The sequence below is a fragment of the Rattus norvegicus genome, chromosome X (assembly GCF_036323735.1).
Source record: "Rattus norvegicus strain BN/NHsdMcwi chromosome X, GRCr8, whole genome shotgun sequence".
Taxonomy (NCBI): domain Eukaryota; kingdom Metazoa; phylum Chordata; class Mammalia; order Rodentia; family Muridae; genus Rattus; species Rattus norvegicus.
The window spans coordinates 16254193-16270842 of record NC_086039.1 but is presented as its reverse complement, the minus strand read 5'-3'; the positions used below and the strand labels follow the sequence as shown (position 1 = coordinate 16270842).

Sequence of the window (16650 nt, the reverse complement as noted above, 5' to 3'; positions counted from 1 at the left end):
TGGGGTCTCGAGCCCCTTCAAGCTCTTCCAGTTCTTTCTCTGATTCCTTCAATGGGGGTCCTATTCTCAGTTCAATGGTTTGCTGCTGGCATTCGCCTCTGTATTTGCTGTATTCTGGCTGTGTCTCTCAGGAACGATCTACATCCGGCTCCTGTCGGCCTGCACTTCTTTGCTTCATCCATCTTGTCTAATTGGATGGCTGTATATGTATGAGCCACATGTGGGGCAGGCTCTAAATGGGTGTTCCTTCTGTGCCTGTATTAATCTTTGCCTCTCTATTCCCTGCCAAGGGTATTCTTGTTCCCCTTTTAAAGAAGGAGTGAAGCATTCACATTTTGATCATCCGTCTTGAGTTTCATGTGTTCTAGGCATCTAGGGTAATTCAAGCATTTGGGCTAATAGCCACTTATCAATGAGTGCATACCATGTGTGTTTTTCTGTGATTGGGTTACCTCACTCAGGATGATATTTTCCAGTTCCAACCATTTGCCTACGAATTTCATAAAGTCATTGTTTTTGATAGCTGATTAATATTCCATTGTGTAGATGTACCACATTTTCTGTATCCATTCCTCTGTTGAAGGGCATCTGGGTTCTTTCCGGCTTCTGGATAGCAGCCTTATTTATAATAGCCAGAAGCTGGAAAGAACCCAGATGCCCTTCAGCAGAGGAATGGATACAGAAAATGTGGTACATCTACACAATGGAGTGCTACTCAGCTATTAAAAACAATGACTTCGTGAAAATCTTAAGCAAATGGATGGAACTAGAAAATATCCTGAGTGAGCTAACCCAATCACAAAACACATGCACACACACACACACACACACACACACACACACACACACACACGGTATGCACTCACTGATAAGTGGATATTAGCCCCAAAGCTTGAAATAGCTAAGATACAGTCCACAGACCACATGAAGCTCAAGAAGGATGACCAAAGTGAGGATGCTTTGGTCCTTCTTAGAAGGGGGAAACTACTCACAGGAGAAAATACCAAGACAAAGTTTTGAGCAGAGACTGAAGGTATGGTCATCCAGAGCCTGCCCCACCTGGGGATCCAGCATATATATATATACACAGCCATCAAACCCAGACAATATTGTGGATGCCAAGTAGTGCATACTGACAGGAGCCTGATATAGCTGTCTCCTGAGAGGCTCTGCCAGAGCATGACAAACACAGAGGGGAATGCTCACAGTAAACCATTGAACTGAGAACAGGGTCTCTATTGGAGGAGTTAGGGAAAGGACTGAAAGAGCTTGAAGGGGGTTGAGACACCATATGAACAACAATGCCAACCAACCAGAGCTTCTAGGGACTAAACCACTACCCAAAGACTATACATGGACAGACCCATGGCTCCAGCTGCATAGGTAGCAGAGGATGGTCTTTTTGGGCAACAATGGGAGGAGAAGCCCTTGGTCCTGCCAAGGCTGAACCCCCCCAGTGTAGGGGAACGTCAGGGAAAGGAGGCAGGAAGGGGTGGGTGGATAGGTGGGGGAACACCCTCATAGAAGAAGGAGGAGGGGGAGGAGATAAGGGGTTTCTGGACAGGAAACCTGGAAAGGGGATAACATTTGAAATGTAAATAAATAAAAAATCCAGTAAAAAAGAAATACCCTCTTCCTTCGGTGCCATTATATGAGCTTTCTACTTTTCAGATTCGGCTGAAGGGAAGATCACTGAATAGCAGGTCACCTGTCAAGTTTAGCCATTCTACTAACAGGTTGAATGGACAGATGGAAGCTTGCACTTCTTCCTATAAAAAATGCCATTTTCCGTTGGTTACAGAATGTTTTTTTTCCCCTTTCTTAGTTAAATTGTATGTGGTGAAGGGAACTGTGTAGTTGTGTGTGGTGCATGGATGTGAGTGAGTGAGGGCGTGCACACACAGAGACCACAGCATTACATCATGCTGCTAAGCTTCTCTTTATTCCCCCGAGGGCCTCTCACTGAACTGGAAGCTTGCTGTTTCAGTTAGATCGGCTGGCCAGTGGGTCCCCCAGACCACCTGTCCACAAGCCCCAAAGCTGGCTTATAAGCACATAGCTTTTCTGTGGAGCCATGGATTCAGATTTGGGTCCTTTAAGAAAACCTTCTGGGGTAAATACTATTCATTATTCACTAAGCCCCAGAAGGTTTTGTTCTTAAAGGGCCCAATTAACCACATTCTAGAAAATTTGCATTATTTAATAATACCAAAAGAATCTCTTTAGTATAACATCCCACATTAAATAGAGAACATGTGCTCAATACCACTTTCCCTTAGAATCACACAGCTAGTTTTACCTGTTTCACAGAAATCACCATGTCTCCCTCAATAAAAACTGAAAGTTTTCATTTTTAAAATTTTTCTGATGAAATAATTTAGCAAACATGCTAAAGTCAAAATACTAAACCAAACAACCCATTTGGGTTTAGATAAAATTTATAGTATATATGTATGTATATACATGTATATATATATATATATATATATAATTAAATCTCAAAAGTATTTTTTAATTGTGATTAATTCAAGAGATCTTGGTTAATTTTGGTTTGTTACTATGTTTGGAAAGTAAACACAGTAAAACATTTTAAATATATTAAATTTTAAAAGTACCAAATTTTGCCAATAACAAAGGGCCTGTGTGGTATAAGAAGATGGTTTTTAATGAAACTGTAGTAGATTTGTCAATCTCTGCATGTGAAAATGATTAATTATATTAATTTCTCATCAACTTTTTGGCTAATTTTACTTATGTTGGTTAATATAATGACTGGTATTGGTCATGAGACTGGCCGATACACAATACAGAGAGGATTTTGTCCAAGTGTAAGAGACATTTTTAGTATCTGTCAGAGAGTAGAAATGATCCCTTGGTTAAATGGAATCAGATATGTCCAGTTGTGTTTTATCATGACTCAGTTGTACAAACTGATCTCTGCTCTCTATTCTTTAAGTACACAAAGCCTTGAATATGTGGTTTGTTTCAGAAAAACAAACAAAAAAAGATATTTCATTGTTTCATGAAATATCTATCTATCTATCCATTCATCCATCTATAATTGTATAATTAATTTTACCTGTACGACAGAAAGTACCATTTCTCCCCCAATGAAACCTGAAATTGAAGGTGATTGAACATGTTCCTTTTAATTTTAAAAACATTTATCTCTCTTTATATAGTATAATCTTCATATATAATTTTAAAACTATATACATAGGTGTATAGGTATCTCAGTGCTATTTATCTCATCCTAATTCTTTTCTTTGTGGACTTAGTTACTAGGGAAGCCTTCAAAGCTAATGGACCACTCATACTTAGGGTGTCAGCCACTAGGGCAAACTCAGCTTTCAGGAAATCAGCTAATCCGTTCGTTTTGTATTAGCCCAGACTTTCCTTTATGAATAGCTTCAACCATTCAACAACTCTGACAATGAATGACTTTGACATGTTGAATGTGAGTATTGTTATTGGAGTCATAACAAAACTGTCTCCAGGTAACAGATAAAGTCTTCCAAGACTTCACTGGTGAGAACATCGTCTAAATGAGAGGTGGCAAAACAAATATTGGCCTTGGCATTAATGTGCAGTTAGATGTTACTGTGTCTATCTGCTGGCTGGTTTCTTTGCACAGAATAGATTCCAGTGCTCAGTGGTGTGTTGAAATCTGGTGTCCATGGCAACCAAATCATCTCTGCTCTCCAAGCAAGCACTGTGGAGACCCGCTGAATCTCCCTCTGCTCATACAAGGTTCAAGAAGGAACCACATTCTTAGCAGATTTTGCAGGTATCTGACTAAGTTCAAAGAGGTCCAAAAGAAAGAAAGTCTTATCCTCCACTTACAAAGTTGCTTTGTTGTTTAAATTTTTGCCTATTTCGAGACAGAACTACATTATTCATGCTGGTGTTGAACTGTGTTGGCCCAGGCTGTCCTCCAACCCACAATCTTCCTTCCTCAGCTTTCCAAGAGCTGTGGTTGCAGGCCTGCGTCACCACTCCTGATAAATCTTGCTTTTAAAAGCTTTTTTCTTTCTCAGTCGCCTGTGAAAGCAAAGGAGTCGCACATGTATTTGCAAATTACAGATGTTGAAATAGTTTGGAGTCTCAGCAAAGGTGCTTAAATGGGGTAGTTAAAAACAGGGCTTTTGGACTCGATAGCTTTGGGATTGAATCCTTGCTCCAGCGCATCCATTTATTGACTTTAGGTAAGCTACTTAGCATTTTTGAGGCTTAATTTTCTCATTTGTGGAGTGTAATCCAAATAGCACTGACCTCTTAGGGTACTGGGCTCAGCCACTGAGGATATGCTCATGGGTTTAAAAAGGATCCTCTAAGTATAGAGAAGGACCTTGTATGGCAAGCATTCTTTTCTGGTTGTTTTGAATCTCATCTCTAGTGTGAAGGGAAACTCTGTTGTTCAAATAGTACAGGTATGGTTTTTTTGGACTTTCAGGCAGTGTGCCTGATACTCCTTGAGGTGGTTTTTGAAAGCTGTTGTGTCCTGAAAGGCGACAGCAGAGCTTTGAGATTTTTTTCCCCACAGTGGATGCAAAGGGTTAGAGGGAAATATCCTGTGCTCTGCCTCACAGGAGATTAGGCTGAGCTGCTCAGACAGATTATGTGTCAAAATAAATTGAGTGCCTGGGCATCACCTCTGAAATATGAACCTATATGAGTTACTCTTCCCTCTGGGGGAAAAGGCTCTTCCTTTTTGTTTAAAAGAAAACAGGTTACTTCCAAATTTAATATAGACACTGGATTTGCTGTGTCCCTAGAGGAAATCATCTCATTGACATAAAGCTACTGTAATATGCTAAGAAAATGATGTTGGAATATTAATTTCTTGTTCTCCCCATCCCTTGATTTTTTCCTTCTGAAACTCATTTATTTATATAGCATTAACGAAGGATTACAGAGTAATTTTAATAGTTGTGATTTGTTGAAGTGGCATCTTCAAATAACCATTAGCAAATGATGCAGACCAGTATATCCAGTAGCTTGCTTGGGGGAAGGATGACTACAATTAATTATTCTTGCAAGGTGTGTCTTCAGCCTCTAAATAGTGAAGTTAATTGTTTTTGTATTAATTCACATTCTGGTTTGTGTCGATAAACCATAGTGTGGTTCACTGTTGATTTTACAGACAAAATCTGCGTTTATTCTTTAGCTTCTATGTACATAGTTATCAATAATCATGCGTTTCGCACTAACAACTACTCTTGATTTGCAAATGCAGCTTTCCTTATTCATAATCAGTGACGTCCTATAGCTATATTCATTAATTCTGCTTATGACGTTCAGCATCACACCAATTAAGTCTAGGTCTTGGCTTTAATACCTGTGTTGACCTGTTATATCTTTTTCTCCAAGTCTACTGCTTCGCACAGTTGAGCGCACATCAGAATCACTGGCGGGTCTGTGAAACATACCTGGCTGGCTCTCTCCCCACTCTTTTGACATACTAGGAATGGAACTGGGCCTGAGAGTTTGTACATTTATGCTCCTATTGCTGCTAGTGGTTTGTAGAATACGTTCTGAGATCCCTAGCCTAAGCTTGTGTAAACATCTCTGAGATGTGGGAAGTAGATGAACACCTATGAGCATAGTGCTATAAACTTCGTATAACCACCAGTAGATTCGTCAAATCCTAGGGATTACTATATGCTAACCACTATGATATATGTATTGCTTCTCTTACAAGTAGAAGTTAGATCATAAAATAATCCCAGCATGACATGCAAATGTTCATGCAGAATTAATTGTGAGGACCCTGTGACACACAAACGTTCAGGCATACTTAGTTCTTTTGTCAGGTTAGCTCCCACCACACTGTCAGCCATGCTCTGACTCAAACAGGAAGTTAAATAATATGTATGGCATTCAGAATGGAGAAAAAAGAGCCCCAGATACTGATATTTGGAAGAATATTCTACCCCAATGTAACTATAGTTACACTGCCTTGTCACCCAATACTAAAAGCTGCCAACAGCACATTCCGTGCCCAATTCCCTTTTGAGGTTTTAACCATGAACTGAAAGAGCAACTGTCCTCTAAAGACATTTGAAGAAAACATTTGATCTCAGACGCACTTATCTTAATGAAATAAACAAAGGAATGGAAAACTTGGAGGAACCAGGTAACCCTGGGAACGTACTATAGTTTAAGCCTCCAGTGTCCTCCAGTGCTCATTTCTAAAGGCTTTGTCCTCAACTGGTGCTATTGGAAGGTGATAAATCTTTAAGAGGCAGGGCCTAATCAGAGAATTTGGTTGTTAGTGGGGGCAAAGGTGTTTGAGGGCCAGCTTCTTTCCCTCCTTAGTCTGGCTCTGAGGTGAGGAATTCATCTGTCATATGATTCCAACACGATGTGCTACCTCACAACTGGTTCAAAAGCATCAGGCCCTCAGCGGCATGAAACCTCTGAAAGTGAGGTCAAGTCACTTTTGATATTTTGTTACAGTGACAGAAAGCTCACTAATATCAAGGAGTATAAGAAAACCCTCAAATGTCTACCAGTCTCCAATGTGCAAATTGATATTGTCAGAGGGGAAGGTGACCACATGTACAGAACACAACAGGGTATTATTTAGAACACACATCACAGAAAAGAACTCTTGAGAAATTAACAGTCTTAGTAGTAAAAACAAACATGCTTCCATTGAAGGGTTAGAATATTGTTGAGTAAATGCCCCCAGAAGTTCAACAAAGAGGCAATAAACTAATTAAAATGTCAACTTTGATGGAAGAAACTTCACAAGTCCTCGTCCTAGCTGCTGAGAGAGGGAGAACTAATTTTTTTCAGTAAGTCAGCTCTAAAAGCATATGTACATATATGTAAACTAAATGGATCCAGTAGATTACACACACACACACACACACACACACACACACACACACACACACACACACACATATATATATATATATATGAGATATAAAAGAGGTCATGAACTCAAGAGGGAATGGGGTCATAGGGGAGTTATATGAGGTAAAAGGAAGGGTGGAAAGGACAAAAATCCAATTTTAAAATATGGAGGAAAGACATTAGAAAGAATCCATGGTTTGTAGAAGTCGTTTAGATTTTTACCTCAAATGAGTTAGAATATGAGTGGAGAGAGGTAGAACAGGGACCTGTACTATTTTGGAATCCTGCTGTTTGTCTTAGATTAGCTGTGTCTGATTTTTTTTTTTTTGAGACAGAGGATTATCGGGGACATTTTTCTTTACTGGCCTTACCTATATGGTGTGCTGAAATCTTTCCACAATGTATTCTGTACTTCACCTTTATCCTTTTTGTACTAAGAAGTTTTTAAAATAAATTTTGTTATGTACAACTAAGATACCCAAACAATGCTAAGGGATACATATAGATAGTTAAAAGTTTGTTATCAGTAAGCAAATTGGCTGATCCACTGTGTTAACGTGATTACCTTTATTTTATTTTTAATTTTTATTAATTTTTGTACAATATATTTTGATTATATAGCCTTCACCCAGTGCTCCTAGACCCACCCTGCCTCCCTACTCACCCACTTTAATGTTCTTTACTATTTTTTGTGGCAATAGCAGTAGCAGTTAAACTGTCATCTAGCGCGGATCCCAAACAGTATAATTGGATCATCATGTACGTTAGCTCTTTAGGCTTTGGATTCTAAACATCCACAGCTCTGTATCTGCCCAATACTGAACCAATAGTCTCGGAGTGCATATGTTAAATAATGAAGCCATTTATAAAAGAATGTTTTCGGGGCTGGGGATTTAGCTCAGTGGTAGAGCGCTTACCTAGGAAGCGCAAGGCCCTGGGTTCGGTCCCCAGCTCCGAAAAAAAGAACCAAAAAAAAGAATGTTTTCGATCCACATTTAACATCAGAACTAAGGTTTCTTATAACCCTTATATTCTTAAAAGTCACACTCAATTAAGATTTAATTAAAACAATGACATTCCAACATTTTGAATTACTTTGAACTAGTAGCCCTGTACCAAGTTAACCCTTAATATGCTTTAACATAAGATTATGTCTTAGAGAGGTACTAAGTAAAATCATAGCAATCAACTTAGTAAGCGTTTACATGGGGATGACAAGGTTTTTGTTAAAATAGTTAAATGTGAAGGGACAGATGATTAGGGTACAACGTTCCTTGAAGCATTTATATGATACTCAATGAAATGAAAAGTTTCCCATATCCATCAAAATCTAAACTGCTTCCAACCCATTCTATTGGAAGTAGCTAATAACTGCATAAGTAATATGCTGCCAGAAACCCTTTGTTACTTAAGCTGTCCTACGTAATTCTCAGGAAATCTCATGATGTCTCATGTTTTAGATTGGAAAATATAAAATATTTGAAAGAGCTTAAGAAATGTTGCCAGGATATGTGACATAAGAAGTAGGATAATTATAACACTTATGGGCTAAGTAGGATTATTTTCTTCAATTTCTTACACACACACACACACACACACACACACACACACGAGTCAATTGGATCATATTCACCCCATTATCCGTCTTTCATTCCTCTCATCCCCTCACCAACTCTTTTCTTTTACCACAAAATCCTTCTTAGGATAATTTTGATAGAATCCTACAAACAAGACTGACCTCTGTGCTTTATGGTCTCCCATCGAGAAGGCGTTGACTCAAGTCTAGGACCCAATTCTTCTCCAATGTTGCGATCATTTATCTACGTTAACATAAATGTTAAATACAATTCTTATTCTCTCACTATGTCAAGAAGTACTGACTAAATGGTAAACAATAGATTTTCTATTTATTCAGAAACCCCTTCAAGAGACCATTTAGAGCCATTAAACCAATCTGTGGATTTAGGATCAAATTAGTTGTCTACAAAAAATTATTCAGACCCAAATGTAAAGCATTTTGGTACAAGAGAGAAGTTTCTGACTAGAACACATAAAAGTAATTGGCAGTAGTCTGGTGGAGAGAAGCATCATGCCTACATAAGTCATTGTAAGGTGGTTAAGTCATTAGGCAGAACGCTTCCAACATTATGTTTCTTCCCTCATTTTCTTTTACCATTTTTCTTATATCATTTTTTATTTCTCAATAACTTGCCATAATGTACTTAGGTGTCTTTTGTGTGTACTATTTACTGCACATATCACATTTGCGTTCATGCTATATGTCTCCTAGGGAGCCTTTCCTGTATCATACATGGGACGGCTCCATACTCTTTTCTGCTATCAGTGTTTGACTGCAAATAGAGTAGTCTCTGTACATAGAGGAAATATGGCAGGTGAAATGCCTTTACTTGCATAAAACCTAATAATGCCTTTGAGAATGAGTTATCCGGTGTCCAGAAGGGAGAGACATATTTTGAATCGTGTTCTTCCCCAGATCTTTTCCTAATTGTGTTTTTACTTTTAGGGATCTGACCGCAGAGACACTTAGGGTTCAGTATTTGATGGACACAATTATTGGTTAGTCATGAATGCTGTCATATTTTCCCTTATGATCAGCCTTTGACAGTCACAGGATGGTAAATTTTACTTTTTTTCATTATTAAATGGGATATATGCTAGCTTGTAACCGGTCAAAATGGTCCACTCATGCCATTCTGTACTAACCAATAGAGCTCTGTGATTGTTAACACAAGGGACCCCATTTTTTTTCTTTTCTTTTTTCTTTTTTCCGGAGCTGGGGACCGAACCCAGGGCCTTGCGCTTGCTAGGCAAGCGCTCTACCACTGAGCTAAATCCCCAACCCCCAAAGGACCCCATTTTACAAAAGTATAATTTTGGATTGCACAATGCCTTGCATCTAAAAAGATTTTAATTTTCATTTGTGCTTAGGTTCATGCAGGTGATAAAATCCTATATGATTCTGGGCCTTTTTCATTCACTGTTTTGAGGTTTGCATTTTTTTCTGACACAATGAACACTGACAGAAAAGTGATTAGAGTTTCTCCTTTTTGTTTTATTTAACAAATTTTCCTGAGAGAGAGAGAGAGAGAGAGAGAGAGAGAGAGAGAGAGAAGGGGGAGGAGGAGGAGGAGGGAGGAGGAGGAGCATAAACTCAATGTAGAAAATGGTGGATGTAGAAAATGGTGGATGAAGAAAATGGTGGATGAAGAAAATGGTGGATGTAGAAAATGGTGGATGTAGAAAATGGTGGATGAAGAAAATGGTGGATGAAGAAAATGGTGGATGTAGAAAATGGTGGATGTAGAAAATGGTGGTTTTAATTTTATATTAAAGCACCAAGTCCCTAAATGGTTGTTAAATATGAATCATACCTCACAGATTTAAAATTGATTTCTAGTAATTTTCCTTGCACGGCAGCCAAGAAATGAGTATATAATCACACCCTGGCAGCAGCGAATAAACAAAGACCTGAGCAAATGCTTAAACCAGATGGTGAAAGAAAACTGGACATTCAGAATGTTTCTTGGGCATACGCTGACTTAATATTCCTATAATTCAATAACTTGAGCTTTTAATTAATGAGGTGACAGCCTATATGGCACAACTGTTGCTTTTTTGGGTAACTACAGTTTGACGGACAGATAATTCACCATCAGTCATATGAAGTATTCAGCTCTTCCCGTTGGTACAGGTAATTTCTTAGAGGTTCTAATACCCAAGTGGTTTTCGAGCTTTGGGGATCTTAAGAGTTTACATTTGGCAAGGTGCCTGCCTGTCCTGACACACCAGATGAAAGCCAAGGGCAGAAGAATATCGCTCTATTTGTTAATATTATTTTATTAAAGAGATACTATTATAGTTAGCTGCAGCTGTCACCTTGACACACATCAAAAGGCACCTGGCAAGTGATGAACTGCCTTAGTCACATTAGCCCATGGGCTTGTCTGCAAGGTCTTGTCTAAATTCTCAGACTTCTCAGCCAACTGCTTGTGTTACTTTCCCTAGGCAAGTAGGTCTGGGCTGTATAAATTTATTTCAGAAATAGGTTTTATGAATATAATATTCTCTGTACAAAATCCAGATTTGCAGTCAGTAAATGAATATTTGAAGCGCGCGTGCACACACACACACACACACACACACACACACACACACACACACACACACGTTCAAGGCTGGAGGAGAAAGCCAGTAAGCACGTAACTATTCTCCCACAGTTTATGTTTCAAGTCCCTGTCTTGAGCTCCTGTCCTGGCTTCCCTCAATGATGAACTGCACCTGTAAGCGGAATGACACTCTCTCCTCCCTCAAGTTGCTTCTGGTCATAGCAACAGAGAACAAACTAAGACAGATACCTTTTGGGTACCATCTTGTTATGAAAGTCTGTCACTTGGAATTAAGATGCTGTGAACCACCACAGGTTTCTTTGTGTTGGCTCTCCCAGCCTCGGTATGCTTAATATACATTTAATTGAAAACCCCCTTTGTTATGTGTCATGCTTTTTGTATCTACAGATTTATTTCTTTAATTAGTTTCTTCAGACATTGCCTCTCTCCCACTTTAACAGTTACTTTGAGACAATCATTTACATGTGTCAATATGATTCACTCACAAAAACATATGACTTTAATATATTCATAGTTGTATAGTCATCTATCCAGTGAATTCAGAGGCTTCCCATCCCCTTAAAGGAGAAGGAAGCTTGAGGTTATTATCAGGGTCTCCTTTAGTTCCCTACTCCATTATCTGCCCCTACTGTGCTAGGCACCACTAATCTAGTTTATTTTCTACTTTGCTAAAGGTTTTCCACAAAATATCACCCTTTGTGACATAAAAAGCATTGGTAATTCAGCATTTCTTTTTCTTAAAAAGCAAATAACACCCTGTCCTCTGTCATTTTATTGTACCAATGATTTGACATCACTTAGAGTTTGGGAGCTCTAATGCAAGCTGTGAGAGCTATGTCTGCTACCTTCTGGCCCAATACTTACCTTACAAATGTTACAGTGTGAAAAAAAGAAGTACATCTTGGAATTGAGAAAATTACAGAGTGTTAAGGGAAGGTCACTATGGCTGTAAAGAGCAGTGCTATTCAGAGTGTACCTTGATGGTCGATGCCATTCTGTGAATATGTTATTGATTTACAAGGATGCAATCACACAGAAAAAAATGACAGTAAGCATTGAACTTTTTGAACAATTAAACTGTGCAAGTTTTTGCCATTTGAGTCTAGTAATACAAAACTGGAACTGGAATTTTGTATGTCTCTTTTATTTCATTTTTCTGTATTGATGAATCAATATGTTATTTTAGGAAAAGTCACAATCCTTGATGCATTAGAAATAAAATGAACAGAATAAGACTAGTCACATACCAGTGACAGTTTCTATGGTATGGATCCTAATGCTTCTCAAATGTTGACATTCATTGAATCACCTGGAATGCTCAATAAAATATAGGATACTGGTCTTTACTTAGGGGTGGAGGTAGGGAGTGGGAAAATTTGCTTTTTTAACAAGTTCCCAGATGGTGTTCATATTTCTGGTCCACGGATGCTTTGAAAATTGTTACCTTAGGTCACCATCTTGCTGGTGGCAGAAACATGGGTGCCAAAGATTTCCAGGCTGGTGTGTTGTACAGAAGCTCCTGATGTTCATTTGCAAGCGTTTCTTCTTCCAGTGATCATGCCTGTTTAGTGGCGTTAGCCTAAACCTTAGTGTGAATCTTTTCGTGGTGACTGGTAGAAAATCACTGACTATTCGAGTTTGACAACCTCAGGAGAGGCTACAGAATATATTTCGTTTTGTTTGATAAGATGTTGACACTCTTATTAGAAGGGTAAGATGCATGTTTTACTTCTCAGGTGAATGGGGGCCATGACTGGGTGCAAATCAGCTCTTTTTTTGTTTGTTTTCTGAAAAGGGTTTTAGACATACTGTTGACAACACTGTAGAATTTCTGACTGTTCAAGCAGCACAAATGCCTGAGGCAGCCCTTCCTTGTGCTTTAAAAGGCACAGCATATAACACTTGGAGATCTTTGCATGGGTCTTACGGAAGTGGCATAGGCAACTTATTAGTGAAAATTTGCATTGCATATCCACAGCATGCTCTCCAGTAATAACTATTATCACATGTCATCTTGAAGAGTGTGTACTGACCTTAAAAGCTTTTATCAAATGACCTTCAGGGGAACATCAACTTAGGACTTGTCAAATACATCAATTGCTGGTGCTGCAGGCAGAGCAACTTTCCTTCCGGTCCCTCTAACAAATCTGCAAATCTTTGCACTGTCCACAGCCACTCTACATATTAGATGCTGTCTGCCCTTCACTAAAGCTGCAGGAACGAGCCTCCCATGATTCTGGGTTTTATAAATTGTGAGAAAATTTCTTCTCAAGCTCCTTGCATTCGACTAATCTAAGGAACACATGTGAAGTGGAAGGGTGCTAAGTGGATTTGAACCTCTTCTTTCCTAGAGGAACCCCTCTTCTGAATTAGTTAGATCCTCCACTAGAAGCTTACCCTGACTGTCAAGAGTAATCTTCACTTGAACCCTTATATTCATAGAAAAATAATATGTAATTCCTAATATGTAATTTATTTCACATTACTTTAGTCATCAAAATTTCCAAGTTCAGGAGCTCAGGGTACAACACAATGACAGAACGTACATATATCATGTGTAAATCCTTGGGAAAAAAATCCTCATGGAAAATTTGTCAGGTTTATTTCTAACAGAAAATGCTGTTGAAGGGAAAGGGTACCATGAATGTCAATCTGAAGGTAATTCTAAAACGTGTTATCAGAGAAGATGTCCTGCATCTAAGAAAAGACAAAATGAGGTCTTTGGAATACATTACTTGATGATGTCCGCAGCTTTCATTCATTACCCTTTCCTAGCTACCTGTGGCCAGTTGCACACGAGACAAGTACTGCTGGAACACATGAACATCTCATTTCATTGGTCTTGAGTGAAATAGGACTAATGAAAAAATGATTATTTTTGTACTGACTGGTTTTGTGAGTCAACTTGACCCAAGCTAGAGTCATTAGAGAAGAAGGATCCTCAGTTGAGGAAATAACCTTCCTGAGATCCAGCTGTAAGACACTTTCTTAATTAGTGATTGATGGGAGACAGGTCAGCGCACTGTGGGTGGTGCCTTTGCTGGGTGGTGGTCCTGGGTTCTATAAGAAAGCAGGCTGAACAAGCCTCAGGGAGCAAGTCAGTAAGCAGCACCCCTCCATGGTCTCTGCATCAGCTCCTGCCTTCAGGTTCCTGCCCTCAGGTTCCTGCTCGAGTTCCTGTCCTGACTTCCTTCAGTGAACAGTGATATGGAAGTGTATGGCAAATAAGCCCTTTCCTCCCCAACTTGCTTTTTGGTCATGGTGTTTCATTGCAGTAAGAGAAACCTTGACTACGACAGCTTTCTTACAAACTTCTCTTCCCAAATGTTATCTTCTAAAGAAACAGGGATTTCTTTAGACAATGAAACTCCGATCTGAAGATGCAAGCTGTTTTCTTTTTCTGACCACATGTACCAGTGAGGAAAGTTTTCGGTTGAAAGTGGTAGGAAACCTGAATTGCAGTGGCTCGAGATAGGGTGACTTTCCTAATGCATACGGAAGTCTGGAAATAGAGAACTGTTGGCCATTGTTCAGTGAGTGAGTGGCAGAAGTGCCCTTGTACAGTTCTTTTCCCTTCCTGCAGCATGGTTTTGGGATGTATACCAGAGCTGGCGATACCATGTCTGTGTGGAAGTAATGTGGAAGGCACTCAGTTACCTGGAGAGAGGAAGCGTTCCAATAAATCTGTAGCTAATTTCCCCTCCAAAGCTGCGCATATACCAGAGCATGGTCTTGTTGGACATAAGTGGGAGGAGAGGTCCTTGGTTCTGTGAAGGCTCAATGCCCCAGTGTAGGGGAATGCTAAGGTGGTGAGGTAGGAATGGGCGGATGGGTTGGGGAGCACCCTCACAGAAGCAGGAGGAGGGGGATGCAATGGGGGTGTTGAGGAGGGGAAATCAGAAAGGGAGACAACATTTGAAATGTAAATAAATAAAATAACTAATAAAAAGAAAACACCCTAAACAAAACAAAACAAAACACCACCACCACCACCAACAACAACCATGAAACAAAAAAAAAAAAACAAAGCGAGACTACAATTATCACATGGCCACACAAGGATATCAGGAAAAGCTTGCATTGGTCTGGATTGCCTTGAAACATATTTGCAAACAGGAAAAAATAGCTTTCTTTACATTTTAAAAAGTAGATTTATTTATTTATTTATTTATTTATTTATTTATTTATTTATTTATTTATTAATCAGAGTGTTTTGGGGTGTCATGCCATGTGGCAAGTTGCAAAAGTTAGTTCTGTCTTTCTACTATGTGGGACCTGAGTACTGAACTCAAATTTTCAACCTTGGTGGCAGTTGCTTCAACCAACTGAGCCATCTCCATAGCCCCCCCCAAATGAAGACTGACTCTGCAGCTGTGTGCCTACTTTGAGATTTCCTCCTCCTGCTATGGCACAGCATTGTTCTTTTCTTTGCAAAATGCACTTTTCAGTGCTGGTTATGAAGTGTATATCAGAATGATTTGGTAGCAGAGAGAAGCAAAGGTCAAATAGGTTTTCAGTAGCTTTGTCTTTAAGACACACACACACACACACACACACACACACACACACACATGCACAAACACACATACACATGCACAGTTCTCAAGGCACAAACTCTGTCTGGATTCCCATAAATGGTCCTGACATCCTGCACAATAGCAGAATTGTCAAAGTCATAATCCTGGTGGCCTCTCCTTATCCGGCCATCTTTTTAGAAAGTCAAGTATTAAACAGCTTGTGTTGTCAGCCTAATGAATCCCTAATGATTCGGAAAGAAAACCTTGCATTATTAATTATAATTAGAATGCCTCTTGGGATGCTTCAAGATTCAGCTGTTGATAAAGAGCAATCAGTAAGTTTTGTTTTTCTAATGAAGCAGTGTGGAACATGAAAATCTTGAACTCATGTATAGTTTCTTTTTAAAAAATGTTCTTTGAAGATTGATTTCTTTTATTCTAGTACTTTTGGTGTATTTTCACTTTAGGTTTTAGGTAATCTTGTTCACTTTATCAGCGAGTCCTAATTAGATTTGTATTTGATTTTTGCTAACTCTTGAATTTAGCCACTTGTCTCCCTTTATTTACTCTTACTAAAATAATTTAGTTGTAACCACAACTTAATTCTTTGTTTGCAATTGAAAATTTCAAGTTTTGTAGTTTTTTTTTTTTATGTTCTCAGTAAAAAAAAAAAAATTTTTTTTTACAGTTAGAAATCACATTTCCAGTGTGGCATTATAGAATTTCAAAGGGAATTACCTTTTTTAATCATCTCTATATTTTTGGCTTAGAATTATCTCATACATTTTTATCTATGGCATAGTCAATGAATAAGAGGAATGATTTCCATATTGCACATATTCTAGAATTTCCGGAGAACAATGAAATGAAAGACAAATTAATTTTGCTACACTTATCTAAAGAAAATAGATGTGTTTCCCATATAAAGTTCTTCAGGGAATAATGAAGATGAAACGAGAAGGTGGTCTTCTTTTGAATCAGGTTGGTTCTTTCTAGAGAGTTTCCTTTCGTGCTTTCAAAAAGTAGTGCAAAATATTATGTGCCTAGACTAAATGAAGGGCATAGTGCTGGTGGGACAGTTGGGTCAGAGGTATCGGAATTAGGGTGTCAGAGAAATGTGT

The 16650-nt window shown here is 38.8% G+C and overlaps 1 protein-coding gene and 1 long non-coding RNA gene across 2 annotated transcripts in view; one reads left to right on the top strand and one right to left on the bottom strand.

Moving 5' to 3' along the window:
* The window catches only part of Lancl3 (LanC like family member 3), a 131435-nt gene that overhangs the window by 11583 nt on the left and 103202 nt on the right, over window positions 1-16650 (top strand). The gene's annotated exons all lie outside the window — the stretch shown is intronic.
* LOC102553061 (uncharacterized) overlaps window positions 3838-16650 on the bottom strand; it is a 171909-nt gene continuing 159096 nt past the window's right edge. Inside the window, exons 5-6 of the long non-coding RNA XR_010061336.1 lie at window positions 8603-8684; window positions 3838-4041 (exon numbers count right to left, since the gene is read on the bottom strand). This is a non-coding gene — a long non-coding RNA (uncharacterized LOC102553061). The remainder of the gene's footprint in view (window positions 4042-8602; window positions 8685-16650) is intronic.